Raw genomic sequence first — 12,715 nt, 5'->3', positions numbered from 1 at the left:
GAAATCTAATCAATGCTAAGCATTATGGAAGGAGGCTTACTTGTAAAGGCATCTATGACTACTTAAATGTCTGGAACCATAGCTTCCTACACATTGGTCCAAAAATGACCAGGGGATCAAAGTTTAGAGAGCCAACCTCAGAGTTCCTGGTTCTGCGTCTCAAAATTCTGCAGTTTGCTTTTAAAGGACTCCAAGGGTGATTCCGATGCAAAATTAGGTTGCTCTATGGCACATTAAAAGATTTTCCATAACATGAGATGTAGTTATATCAAGTTAAGAGGTGATTATCCACAATAACCATTATTTATTGGACTTTCCCTGGACAGTACCAGCCACTAGACTCATTTAATTTACAAAAATAATCAAGCAGATATTAAAATTCTGTTTTTATAGATGCGTACTCTTACTCTACAGTTCTCTCTATGCTTATACCTATCACTTTGTAAGCAGCTAGAGAACACATGCTGCTGTTTTAATAAAGAACTCTATTTTGTACACAAAAGTCAGAGGTCCACATACTGTATTTCTTCTTTCTTCTGTACTTGGACTAAACAAAATGGAAGCAAGAGGTATTACCGATTCCCTGTGGACTTTTGTCTCATACATGAAGCTTATTAAGTAGAGAGAAACATCATGCAAGCAACTCAGATGACTTTGGATATATATAGTCAAGGCATTGCTTTCTGTCACTATATTATGCAACAGGATAGCGTAAAATATTTAGTGAGAACATTTTAAATTTCAAAAATCACACTCCGATGATTCTTTCAAAAGCTCTAAGGGGTTTCCTTTTTTTTTAAAACAGCAATTTTTTAATTATTCCATGTTTTCTGTAGCAATAACGTATGGAAAATGTGGATATTAAGCATACGTTTTAAGCCACAAAAACAGTAAAAGGACTGAATTGTTTTGAGCACAGTTCGAATGGTGTGCTTGTGTTTTCACCAAGATAAACTTAAAGAGCAATGTTCCCAAACAAGATATACACACAGCCAAAAAAACAAAAGCAGAGCAACAACAAGAACAAAAACAAATAGAGGTGAACATTATTTTGTAACTTTTATTTGCTGGAAATTATGTCATTTCGCAACATGATAAATTTACCAAGAAATCATAGAAGGTTCAAGAACCTTTTCTTGTACTTTTATTCAATAACATGAAATGTAATACATTCCCAGGGGTTTCGTGTGTCCTTACTTTATTTTGTCCAATGAGGAACAAATATAACAGCTTCTCACATTGGGGAACTTTAGTGAAATCTTATTAATTTGCATGCTAAAAAATATGATTATTTAACTTGTTAGTATATCATCTAGGATGGACTGAACAGAAGTATTTTCTCTTTACTGTCTATAAAGATTAGCTTTGATTATACAAGTAATAAAGCCAATGATATTCCAAAGACCCATTTCAACCTATTCCAGAAAAACAATTATTTTTTAAAAGTAAGTTAATCTTAGCTTATGAATGAATGTAAGCTACTAATTGCAAATTAATCTCACGTATTGGGGCACCTGGGTGGCTCAGTCAGTTAAGCATCTGACTTTGGCTCAGGTCATGATCTCATAGCTCATGAGTTCGAGCCCCACGTCAGGCTCTGTGCTGACAGCTCAGAGCCTGGAGCCTGCTTCGGATTCTGTGTCTCCTTCTCTCTCAGCCCTCCCCTGCTCATGCTCTGCCTGTCCCCCCACCTCTCAAAAATAAATAAATGTTTAAAAAGTTTTTTTTTTTAAATCTCATTTATTTACTTCAAAAGGACCACTAGGACTTCTATTTGTAAATAGTTGTGAACAGTTAAGAGAGGGAGACAGAGAGAAGGATTTATATAGAGAAAGGAGAAAGGCTGGAGACTTGCTAGTCTCACCTGGGTGAACTGAGGTGCTTTCAGAATTTCCAACAAAGACCAAAACGTTTCATTTCCAGTGTCACACTTTTACTTTGTAAAATATAATACAATGCTCTAAATCCACAGTGGGTTTAAGAGGGTTAAGCCTTATTTAAAGAGGCTTCACCAACACAAGCTATTTAAATTGTCCATTTGGTACTCCTGTAGTTTTTAAAGCTCAGGACAATTTTCCAAAGAAGGATTGGGTTGGATGAGAACTTTCCCTTGTCAACTAAAGGAAGGAGAATTGCAGTCGAGGAGGTAGGGAAGGAGACCTTGCCTGGTACCTTGACTAGGACTACATTGCTGGGAAGCACATAGTTGAGGTTCTGGAAAGTGACTTTCTTAAGTCACCCTTGCCATTAATTCCCTTGGAAAGTCTTTGTGTACACTCAAGAGTCCAAGTTTTAAGATCATTGATTTAGAGAATTTCAATAATTTGCAAAAGCCCACAGAGATTAACACGTAGCTTAAACTCCCTGACTGCAGAAACCAAGTTCTTAACCACTGCACTGCAATCCATTCTTTTTTCATTAAAGATAAATTCTACATAGAAACAAATGCCTATTACTTTTTAGTATTTGTAAGTATCACACTGTCTCATCTATATCTCTCATTATAGAATGATGCTATTTTAATTGCTTTGATCTGTAACTATACCTTTTTACTGGGATTTTTTTTTTCATTCATATAGTTCTAATTTCTGGAAATCAAATTTAAGCCTCAGGAAATTGTATATCTATTGGAAATATCAAATAAACTTTCTACATTTCAGTTTAGGAAATTTTATAGTAGTGAGGTAATGATGTTTAAAAGCAAATTTCTTGGTGTTTAGATTTATGGTTTGGCTGTTCTGTGCTTCTCTAGTTTATTTTCTGTTCCACTTTATATTAATACAATACTACAACATTATTATAAGATAAATGTTTCAGCTTTATTCATTAGAAAAACATTACAATTTTGTTCTAAAAACATTAATCATAGTAATTGCACTAAATTAATACTGTACACTCAAAATAATCTGTTTGCCTCTGCCAGCTGGAAATCTGTGTCTCACTAGGGAATAACATACAACCACTATAGAGAAACCAAGCTGATGTTCCCCTTCTAGAATATTTTAACTGTGTTTGCACTGTTGACAATGAAGGTTATAATATTTTCTTTGTATTTTCTAAACACTTTGTGGCTTACCACCAATAAATTGTTTTGAGGTATAGAAAATACTGCACTTGCCATTGTGAAGGAAGGTGGAAGGAATGGAAGAAGGAAGGGAAGGAAAGAAGGTGGGATGGAGGGTGGAAGTGAGGGAGGAAAGAAAGGAGGGAACGAAAGAATCGAGACACACAAGTTGTTAGAAAAGACATTTAGACTTGGAAGGGAGCTTAGATATCAACCAGGTTAATTATTTCATTTTCTAGACGGCATATCACCAAACTTGGAACTACAAACGATATGTTCTTTTGAATATTAGAAAAACACCAAATGAATTTTTTCAAAGATATGCCTTCCTTATAGTGAAATAGTCTCTCTTTTATAATGAAGTTTTGATGGCTGCCTGGCTTCTTCATATTTTATTCTCCTCCCTCAGAGTTATTACTAATAATTCTACAACAGTTGGGAAATAGACAATAAAAACTTATGAGCTTCTTGGGCCACAGTGGATATTGTGTATATAATGATGTCACACAGGAAGGGCTATGGTGTCATGGTTCCTGCCAAATAGGGTTACCCACTATAGTTCAGATTGTAACCTGGAAATTATTTTCCCTATCCCAAAGTGAGTAATATAAAAATGTCCCATCTACTGACCCAGAGCTTTGAACAAAGGTGCAGGAGGCAGTGATAGAAAGAGATAGTTGCACTGACAGTTTAAGTATAAAGAGAAGCCTTTCCTGGTAACAAATAGCTCATGATCAGTATTTTGCAGAGCTTATTCAGGCAAGGGATCCTCCTTAGCAATTTCACAACTGAGACTGGATGCTCCAATACGTAATCGGAGGCAGAAGATTTGTGCATATAAAGTGCATACTTAATGTTCCCTGACAGAAATTCTCCAGATCATTCACCTTTATCTCCAATTCCATACTTTTGGGTAGTCATTACCAAGAATTCTTGAATAATCAGGGTAGTGCTTATGTTCTCCAGAGTCAGGAGACCTTTCTGGAGTCACTCTTTATCTCCAATTCCATACTTTTGGGTAGTCGTTACCAAGAATTCTTGAATAATTAAGGTAGTGCTTATGTTCTCTAGAGTCAGGATATACCTCATTCTTCTTCCCATTCTTCCATAAAGTTCATTCCTGTGAAAGAAACGCTATCTGCCTTCCAGAGAACCACTAAAAAGGGCGGATGTGGGTAGCAGTCACTACTGTAGATTTCCTTGGGAGGTAGCCCATTTTAGGATGGCACAGAAATCATTTGCAATCAGATATTACACATTTCTTGTTTAGGTTTCTTCACTACTGCAAATCATCACCAGTTTACTTTCTCCCCAGTGTCAAAGAAAAATTATGCCAGAGCGTTAAACAGTCAAGAAAGAATTTTTTCAAGATGATCGAACTAGGAGATTGAACTCTGCCTATACTAAAGGTGGGAGGACTCAACTTTTGAAACAGAAGGTGGGAAAGTTTCAAGCACTAGGTGGTGCTAGTGGGAAGGCACCAGGGGTCTTCAGGAGGTTGGTTGGCCAGGTGTGCTTAGGCCACCTGTGTTTATTTTACTAATTGGCTAATTTCTGCTTATCAGAGTTAGGCTCCTACTCTCCCATAAAGGCTGGGAAATCGGAACTCTATCTTTCTAAAAGGATTATATTTCAGAGGCTTGCCTTCCAGCTTCTTAAGAAAGATGTATCTGGTTGGTTAAACTGGTATAGCCTGGGAGGAGATTTACATTTCAAAGGAACAGGGGAAAAAATGTATAATTGGAAGTTTTCTAAAGGAAATACTGTAAGAAAAGTGAGGTCAGGGGCCTACAGTCCGGGAGGAAGCCTGTCTAAAGTTTAGTTAAGCTGCATAGAACAGTAAAGCCATTTTGTAATCAATGTTTTAGCCTCCAGTTTTTTGCTCAGGTATTTTCTCTTTCTACAATTTTCACATATTTTTTTTTAGTACACATAACTCCTTCTTTTTTTTAATGTGTTCAGAAACTCCCAGTTCCTCTTTTTTTAGTATGCAGAAAAACATTAGTTTTCTCTTTTCTCCTTTCCTTTCAGAAGATAGCATATTCAGGATGTGTAGAGTGAGGAAATTTTCACCTTTCACACCTCAGGGGCCCTTTTCCTGAGCAAAGCATCATTCATATTGATGTGAATTGTGTCAGTTCTCTGTATATAAAGTCTTCTGCAGTCGGTTCTGTATTCAAACAATATATAGTTTCTCATCACAAGAAAAGAATGCTCAAGATTTGAATGGAACTAACGTGAAACCAGAAAGCAGAGTTCAAATATGCTCCCAAACCTGCCCACAGGGCAAGTGAGTTTGGTTGCTCTGTATTTGTGCCTTTAGTAAATGCAGAGGTGCCATAGGAAAAGGTAAATAACTGTCATATCCTTGCTTCTGGGCATGTTCTTCCTTATTCATGTAATGTGGGTTTTACACTAATTTCTCAGAAATATACGTTTATGTGCCATCCCTTTACTTACAAAGCATCCGTTAAACTGATTACTAAGTGTGTGCATTTTAGTATTTCAAGTCTGAGACTTTTTATTCTTTTCCAACTCCACACTGCTATTTTTATGAAGCCGCAAAAGCACACCCCTCTCAAAGGAGAGTTAATGGACTAGTTTTGCCTGTTTTCTAGTTCAGAAGGTATTCCCCATGGGGGGAAAAATCATAGTTTCATTAACCATTGCTGGAGTACTTTCCTGCTTTAAAATGCTGCCTTGAGGCTTTTAGTGGGTGTCTGTGAAGAAAAGTGACAGAGGATTTGATGCCATAGGTCCGACCTTCACTTCATGGGCATGGCTGCTGCTCATTACAGAATATCCTTGTGCACTAGGTGAGGAATTTCCTCTCCTCCCAGAGGGCTCTCATGTAGGGGTAATAATGGGTCTTGATTTTTCACTTCTTTTATTAAACCGGCAGATTGATATCTGGAAGGAGACTTTGACAATCTAATGAATGATGTGTTACAATTATGTTGAAACCACTGGTCCCATGTTACCTGTTTATCAGTCACCCTGTTACCATAAAACTTGTCAAAGTTGAGATGCAGATGGTATGGAATAGACTGTTTCAGAGTCTATATTCGTCAAAAATTATATCAGCAGCTGGAAGAATGCATTTGGAATGGCAAACTTCTTGGTTTCTTTGTTTGAAAAGAAGATCCTATATCTATGTACGCTATCCACACAGATGGGTCTCAGTACTACCTTCTGATTCTTAGGTTGATCATTTAAGTCTTTTGTTTTGATGGCCTTTTCTGTTTTTATAAACTTGGGATGACTATCCCAAAATACATCACAATGTAATGATTGAGAAAGCAATGGTTGTGGTTGTGAAGAAAGAATAATGATAAAGGAGCCATGAGCTTTCAGATACTAAGTAGTTATCTTCAAGCACAGTAGGTAATACACTGTGTTAACAGTACAAGGATCAGTGGATCACTGAGGAAAAGAAATATAGAAACAAACCCTATATCTAAGGGTTTAAAGGAGTAAATAGAGAAATTATGTGAGAAAATAAATCAAGTTGGAATCACATCTTACATTTTTCAGTACAATAAATGCTAAAAGACAAGTCAAGTTGAAGTCATTAGATAAAAGTATAAATGAAAAACAAAAAAAAAGTTGATGTATTTGTAAACCTAAGTGAGGAATTCCTAAGGATAAATACAGTGAAGGTATTAATAAATAATGTATGATATATTTGGCATCCCTCCAAACAACAAAATCACCACTGGTATTAAAATATCAGAGATGCATAAAGAGAAATATTTGCGAGGCACCTGGGTTGCTCGGTTGTAGAGTGTCTGACTTCAGCTCAGATCATGATCTCCCAGTTTGTGAGTTCAAACCCAGCACTGGCTCTGTGCTGATAGCTCAAGAACCTGGAGCCCATTTCAGATTCTGTGTCTGCCTTTATTTCTGCCCCTCACGACCATTCACACTCTGTCTCTCTCTCTCTCAAAAATAAAAAAATTAAAAAATTTTTAAATTTTTTAAAGAAAAATATTGCTATAATTATGATTAAAACTTAACATATGTAATATATACAGTACTTATAAATTAGATATAAATAAAACTCAAATTCACTGATCAAACTGATAATCCTGAAAGATAATTCAGAGGAGAAATACAAATGACTGATAAATGTACAAAAAAAACATGTTAGTAATTAAAGAATTAAAAATTTATCTGATAATGAGATTTTTTAAAAAGATGATACAATTTGCAATATATACAATGGAATGTTACTCAGCCGTGCCATTTACAATGACCTGGATGGAGCTAGAGAGTATTATGTTAAGTGAAATAAGTCAGTCAAAGAAATAGAAATACCATATGATTTCTTTCACTCATGTGGAATTTAAGAAACAAAACAAATAGATATGGGGGGCGGGTAAGAGAGAGGCAAACCATAAAACAGACTCTTAACTATAGAGAACAAACCTAGGGTTGCTGGAAAGGAGGTGAGGAAGGGGGGATGGGTTAAATGGGTGATGAGTATTAAGGAGGGCATTTGTGATAAGCACTGGATATTGTGTGTAAATGATGAGTCACTAAATTCTACATCTGAAACCAATATTACACTGTATGTTAACTAACTGGATTTTTTAAAAAAAATTTTAAATGCTTATTTATTTTTGAGAGAGAGAGTGCAAGCAGAGAGAGAGGGAGACACAGAATCTGAAGCAACCTTCAGGCTCTGAGCTGTCAGCACAGAGCCCAACAGGGGGCTCGAACTCACAAACCGTGAGATCATGGCCTGAGCTGAAGCCGATGCTTAACTGACTGAGCCACCCAGGCGCCCCTTAACTAACTGAATTTAAGCAAAAACTTGAAACTACAAAAAAAAAAAAATTAAAACATTAAAAGATGATAAAATTTGGAAAATGTTTTAAAATGATATAAATATGCTCTTTGGAGGATTATGGGATTGTGGCTCTCAATCTTGTCAGCCTAAATCATTCATCTTATAATAAATTATAATGGCCCTTTGACAATTTTGAAATGAAATTCATAAGTAGAATAAAGTACTAAATGAAAAAGTTCCAGACAAAAGTGGGAGTACAGTACCCTATCTGGACTCTAAAGAAGAAAAAGGTGTTACTCAAATGTATGAATAATGCTGAATACCAAATAACTGATTTATGGGATCTGTCACTAAGATACTTGGTGACTGTTTTTGAGGAAGAATGCTGTGAATTGATAAAACTCCTGGTAGTCCTTTTGAAAAGTTGCTGATAAACTCATTTGGCTGAATAGCCATTCCTCTTGTTCATGTTTCATTTGTTGTACAGTAATGACACTGGAAAAGGATGTCTTTTAATGCAATTATTTTTTAGGTTGTTAAACACAGATAAACCTTTTGTATTCAGTTTCAGTAATTTTATGCAAGCAGAAATGCATATTATCATCCAGGATGTTCCTCCCATTGAACTTAAAATTTGCTTGACTGCAGTCGTTGTTACACAGCTAATTTTCAAAAATCTTTTGCCATCTCATCAATTTCTTTCAAAAGAGTATCTTTGCTGAATGAAATAGAAGAGATGATTTCATTTGGATTTCTTTCCACCAATGGGCAGCTGCTAAAGATTAATTATTTTGTAAGATCGCATGGCCAATCACGCTTTGTGATATTGGCACTATTCTGTAAGAAATGAAACCTTTATTCTACCATAAATGTTTTTAAAAATTTGTACTTTTTATAAAAATTGCTGTGACAGCATTATGAGTTTTAAAGTCCCCTTTGAATCTTGTATGATGTGTCTTTGACAATTCTGTAAACTTATTGCTTTGTAAGATACTCCGTTTATCATTTGATTTCATTGGTCTGTCAGAAATGTGCAAAATAATAATTGAGTTTTTAATCCAATCATACTGTCTTTTAATTGGAGTACTTAGGTCATTTACACTTACTCTAATGTTTGCTGTTTTGTTTACTACCAATATTATTATTATTTATTAATTATTTTGGTTTGCTATGCCTCTCTTTATGTTTGTTCTATTTCTCCTTGCCAACTTCTTTTGTATTATTTTAATTTTCTTAGTATTTTCATTTATATTTTCATTTTATATTATATTTTATATTTTGAGTTTCCTTGCTCTGCTATGCATGTACTATAGTGTGGGAACAGAGAAACAAGAAAAGCAACAGGAATTTGCCTAAGATTCTTTGAACCATAGTTTTTCTGGTCAGAGAGGATTCTCTCCCTCTTAGAGTTTTCCGTAACTACTCACTATGAAGGCCATGACTTTGCTGTCACTGCTGCCATGATGCTGCCAAGGTGTTAGGGTGGTAAGGAAGGGGAAAAAAAATCAACAGAAGATTTCCTTCTTTCTCCCTGACTCATTGAGAATCCCTTTCCTGTTGCTTGGACCAGAAACAGAGCTTTCCTTAAAACTTTTTTTATCTGCATTTAGGGCACATGTCTGGGTTTTAAGCTACCTTTGGCGGAGAAAAATAAATAAATAAACTTACTTCCATTTCAAGGGAACTTGAAAAATTCTGATCTCTATTTCCCTTCCAGCTGCTACCATTTACTTTTCAGGGTTCTCAAGTAGCTGTTCCATGCATTCTATCTGGGATTTATAGTTGTATTCGATGAGAAAAACAGGGTGTGGTATGTGTATTCTGTTTTCTCAGAACCAGAACTCTTCAAAGGACTTCTTTTGTTGTTTTAACAAACTGTCTTTATGACATATAAGACTTATAAAAATACCATATTTTTTCAATTTCATATACTTTATTAACATTTTTCATCACTTTTTAAAGTGTAGGCAGTCAACAAAATAATAAATAAATTTTGATTTTCATGGCATAAATACTCTCACCATAGCCAATTTCAGGCTACCAACACTACGTCACTGGATGTAAAATTGGAAAGGCATGTGCAGTAAGTAGCACACCAGAAATTGTATTTCTGTCCTGCAGATACAATAGATACAAATAACCTCAAGATAATAGGAAAATAATTAGTGATGTGTTTGAGTATCTATTACTTTTAATTTTTAACATAATTTATTTAATTATAAATTTATAAAATTTATATTTTATTTAGTTTTATTCTATTTTACTTTATTTTATTTTATTTTATTTTATTTTATTTAAATCCAAGTTAGTTAACGTATAGTGTAATAATGATTTCAGGAATAGAATTCAGTGATTCATCACTTACATATAACACCCAGTGCTCATCCCAACAAGTTCCTTCCTTAATGGCCATCATCCCTTTAGCCCATCCCCCCACCCAACACCCCACCAGCAACCCTCAGTTTGTTCTCTGTGTTTAAGAGTCTCTTAGGGTTTGTCTCCCTTCCTGTTTTTATGTTATTTTTGCTTCCCTTCCAAGTGTCTTTATCACATGTAAGACTTATAAAAATGCCATTTTTTTTTAAGGATAAAGAAAATAGCACCTGCTGAGAAAATATTATACTTCAATAAACCGTAAATTGGAAGTTGTGTAGGATTTCTTTTTGAAGAGGGGCAGACTGATATAATAACTAAGATCATGGTGTCTTTGATCAGACTAATTGATATACCTTTTGTGCACAACCACTCTCTCTTAGTTTCTAAATGTGTAAAATTGGATACTTATAATACAACTAGGCACTGTTATAAAAATACATTAGAAAATACATGTGAAAGGATATAGAACAGTGCTAAGCAAATAGTAAGCACTATATAAGTGATAGCAGTTATTAGTGTACAGTTTATATAGTGCATATTACAATCCTGAAACTAAATAGAGAGTACACTCAAATAGAAAACAATCATCGAAACTCTACATTGTGAGTGTGATAGCACAGAGTCAGCAATTCCCTACATTCTCAAACATTAGAAGAGGAAATTGCTAAACTTAAAAAATGGAAGAAGATTATATAAGAACCTAATATAATTTTTAGGCACATTATGATAAAATGTGTAATTTAAAACTGTATTTTATGTTTGTGAAATCTTTGATGAAGTGGTATTTCTTCCTATTGCTCAAATTTGCTTAAATGATAAAACCTGCACCTGTTTGAAGTAGTTTCTTCCATAGAAAATAATTACCATAAATTGCAATTAAAATTAACACTGCTATATCATCATTATATCTATGATTATTGTTGAATTATGTTCTTTCTTTACTTTTTTACATTAAAATGATGAACATAATTGAGAATCTACTTTTTGCTAAGATCTATGCTAAGCTCTGATTGAGAATTTAAATTCTACTCAAAATTCAACTCAAAATATTTAGGCACTGACACTGTAACAACTTTCCCGTTTAATTGTTTTCTTTTTAGCACTCTTCTTTATCTAAGGTATATAATATACTGTGTATTTTACTTTTTTGTAATTTTATTGTTTTCCCCACAAGGATATAATCTGCGTGCGTAAGGGGATTTCTGTTTTATTCACTACTCTACCATCTTCATTTTGATAAGTGCCTAGTATATATTAGGAGCTCAATGGATTTGGGGAATAAATAGTTTAATGAACATATATGATTTTGCTTCTCAGTATGTATAATGATTATGAAAGATCAACTATATATTCATTGACTTAATAATAACTAGCATTGGTGCATTCAGACTGTAAAGAACAATACTTAAGGGGAGGCAGTATGATGTAGTACTTTGTGAGAGCAGATCAGAGTTCACATCCTTGCTCTGATACTCATTAGTTCTCTAACCCTGAGAAAATTATTTCCTGTCACTCAGTTTCTTAACCTGCATAACCAGTGATGTTAAAAAACACTCCTTGTTTTAAGGAGTAAGTGAGTGAATGCATTCACAGCTCCTTAACAGTGCCTGGTACACAAGGGAAGGGACATTTAAAAAAGGTTAACATTTATATATGATATTATTAGTTACTCAAAGTACTCTGCATAGTAAATAGAACAGGCATTCTTTGTATTATTGATTTGTTACTTATTATCATTTAGCACTCCTTTTTTTCAGATGAAGAGAAAGATTTAAACTACAGAGGTAATAATTGATCAAAGTGGGATTTGGAACCATGTTTCTCTAAATTTATAACCATGTTAATTCTTTTGTGTTGGACCATCTTCAGATATTCACTGAGTGTCAGTATAGAGCATAGTAATGTGTTTGGCACTGTGGAGGATATAAGATAAGATCCTGGTACATTGATATTCATCTTGTCATATTTATACTGACAAACCAACAACGATAATAATCCAAGTGTCTGATAAAGTTGTCTGAAACACTTGAATGCTCATGAACATTGTTAGATGCAGATAAAATATCGGTAATTGAGCATGGAAATCTGTTTACAAAGGATTTTTCCAGGAAGTAGGCTTGGAGTGCTGGGGGGGGGGGTGTGGTAGATACAGGGATGCACCCTTGAGACCCTCTTTAAGAAAGCACTCCTTTGCCTTGGCTTAACGGAGTGCAGTCAGATCACAGCCAGCCCTTAAGGGTTGCCTCTGCTGCAGAAAACTGCCTTGCTCCTTCGTGCTTTTCCTCAGGGAGGCCCACATCCAGTGACTGAGGTGGAGATGAAAAGGCAGACTTTGACTCCATTCAGTACAAACCTGAGGAGCCATTTTTAATCCTGAGCTCCCTGTAGAGTTGCCCTTGAAGTTTGACTTCTCCCCACCCAGTTCTCCTTCTCCTTCCTCCCACAGGTGTTGTTCCCAAGGATGCTTTTTAGTAAACACCCTG

This window comes from Panthera pardus, unplaced genomic scaffold, assembly GCF_024362965.1.
Source record: "Panthera pardus isolate Hobbes unplaced genomic scaffold, ASM2436296v1 HiC_scaffold_7, whole genome shotgun sequence".
NCBI classification, from domain to species: domain Eukaryota; kingdom Metazoa; phylum Chordata; class Mammalia; order Carnivora; family Felidae; genus Panthera; species Panthera pardus.
Note: the sequence above shows the minus strand (reverse complement) of the source record.